The sequence below is a fragment of the Pinus tabuliformis genome, chromosome 6 (assembly GCF_031772625.1).
Source record: "Pinus tabuliformis cultivar Carrire ecotype Pingquan chromosome 6, CPIR1, whole genome shotgun sequence".
Classification (NCBI taxonomy): Eukaryota; Viridiplantae; Streptophyta; class Pinopsida; order Pinales; family Pinaceae; genus Pinus; species Pinus tabuliformis.
The window spans coordinates 1772961664-1772964260 of NC_142292.1; positions in this window are offsets into that span (position 1 = coordinate 1772961664).

Sequence of the window (2597 nt, forward strand, 5' to 3'; positions counted from 1 at the left end):
TATTATGGAGTGTTGGTGAAGCAGATATCGTTGGTAAATAGAGCGTGATTGGTGGACAACAAATACTACGGGAAATGGCGGCCTAATTTTTGTTAACACTCATCTCGACGCAGTGACAAGGAGTCCTGCATATGAGAGAAATCTGACGATAATATTGTGAAGAGCCTGCATTAACTATTGTAGAGCATGATAATCGACTGATGTGGAACAAGGAGATGAATCAAAACGATCTGAATATTTTGTTTTTGCGAAAGATAATCGACACCACCAGTCATAGTGTGCAAATGTTCTACCTGCCATCAAAACAATAGAACATTGTTTGCAAAAAAAAGTTGATTGTGGGCCTTACGTTTAAGTAAAGGAAAAAAACCTTAGTCGGAGTCAAAGGAGAACACGTGAAATCCATTGAAGCAAACGAAGAATACTACTGGTATTTCTCTACCTCTGTATCTATCTTTTTGAAGTGCTTTCCTAGTAAAACGAGTGAGCAAACCAGCATACATGGCAGATGTTGCTCCAACGGTCATTTTGAAAATATTATCTGAGCCATGCCCTTGTGGAGATCTGACTGGTTTTCTCAAGGATGAGAGATAGAGAAGCTATGAGATAATTCGATCCCAAAAAATCCAGATTAAATTAGATTTAGAGATGTTGCTACAAGTATTTGTAAGTTTCTGGTCAGTTTCCTTTCTATTATTTAGATGGTTTCAATTGAACTTGACAAATTTGTGTAAGCCAATTTGGAGACCTCTTGTCAAATTTGAAGTTTGCATGAGAGTAACTGGATTCCTGGGTATTATGATCCATATATGTATCTTGCCTAGTTTGATTTTCATGGTTTGGTGCTTGACATGTTGACTTGATTTTGACAGCTCATGAACATGGTTTGCTTTATAAATTTGGAGAATGGTATTTTCATACACATGTTGGTTGGATAATGGTATATGTATGTCGTGTATCACATGTGACACAAGAGGCAAAAACCCCATAATGTCTGATAACCATGTCGACGTAGCATTGATGCATCTTTTTGCGTGTGTGCCTCCTTCAATTCGTGGTTTGAAGGTACGCACATGCTCTGTTACTATGACACTTCACTTCTAGTTTTATCTAATCCATTGAAAATTTGAAATTGTTCAACATCAAAAGGTCACACAAAAAAAAAGGCAGAAACATTTCTGTGTTGTCAAGAAGATGCTTCATCATGTTTCACTACCTAATACGAATGATATGAAGATAAATTTATGGGGGAAAAGGGACCTGATTGCTTGGGACTTCGTAAAAGATATTAATGTATGCCTTGGATATTAATGTATGCTCAAAGTGTGGTAGTTAGCGAGGATGTTGTCTTAGAGAGAAGTCAATGATGGTTGTGTCTCAATGTTGTTGCTTGATGTATCTGTGTGTCTGCATCATCTGAGAATTGGTTGCTATGAAGATACACTAGTGAAAATTGCTATGAAGATACACTAGTGAAAATTGTTATGCCAATTGGAAAAAAAAGTACCAACTACGTAAGTGATGTGAGAATTGGTTGCTATGAAGATACACTAGTGAAAAATTGTTAGGCCAATTGGAAAAAAAAAGTACCAACTACGTAAGTGAGTACTGAGATGCTGAATGTTTGAGGCTGCCGCACAACAAATTGAAGCAAAGATTACCCCAAGCGATGCAGAATAGAGAAAATTGTATCGACCGAATTGAAAAAAATGTATAGCCCATAAATAAAAGGAATTTCATCTACGTTGAGTATTTTCTCCACATTGAGTATTTTCTCCACATAGGAAACAAGCATATTGAGTTTTTGGGTTTCAAGACTGTTGCACTAGTGACCTATTTTTTAATGAAGCTTGTGGTGAAAGTTTGATCTGGTAACCATAGTGGGAGACAAACTCGTATTTTTTTACTCTACAGGGTCTATTTTTTTACTCTTCACGGTCTTTGACTTTGGGTCTTCACATTCAAATCCATAAACCTAACACTCCCAACAAATGGGCCTTTGCCTTTAGAACAAATAGTAATGCAATTATCTATTGATTCATGGAAGAAGGTGTAGTTCATACTAATCACATTTTCCCTTCCTCTTTTGTATTGACAATCATCTTTCTTGTCGGATTTACATTGTAAACGGGTGCATTTTTGTTAAAATTGGCAACTAGGGCCCAAATCCACATGGGTCATCTCATTTATAATAGCTGATATTTTTATTAGATTCCTCTCTCGAAGAGGTGTAGGATTGACCTAAATATCATCTAATTCTTAGATGTACAAATGAAGATATGAATTTATTTATATTATGGACAAATTGTCAAGGTCGGCCAGCAAGCAAAACAGGCACACAAGCCCCCCATTCATCCTCAACGTTGCATATAAAAATAAGGAGACCTCAAGTCATTTTCACCATCATCTCATCACACATATCTCTCTCTCCTCTTGTGATTAGGCAGTCTTCTCTTTCCACACGTGTGAACTAGGGTTTTCGTTTGCTGCATTGACCTACGTTGACCGAGATGCTACGAGGTTGTTTGACTGCATTGACTTAATGCGTTGACCTATTTTGAATTCAGTTTGGGTGAGGAATCTCTTTCTAAGAAGGC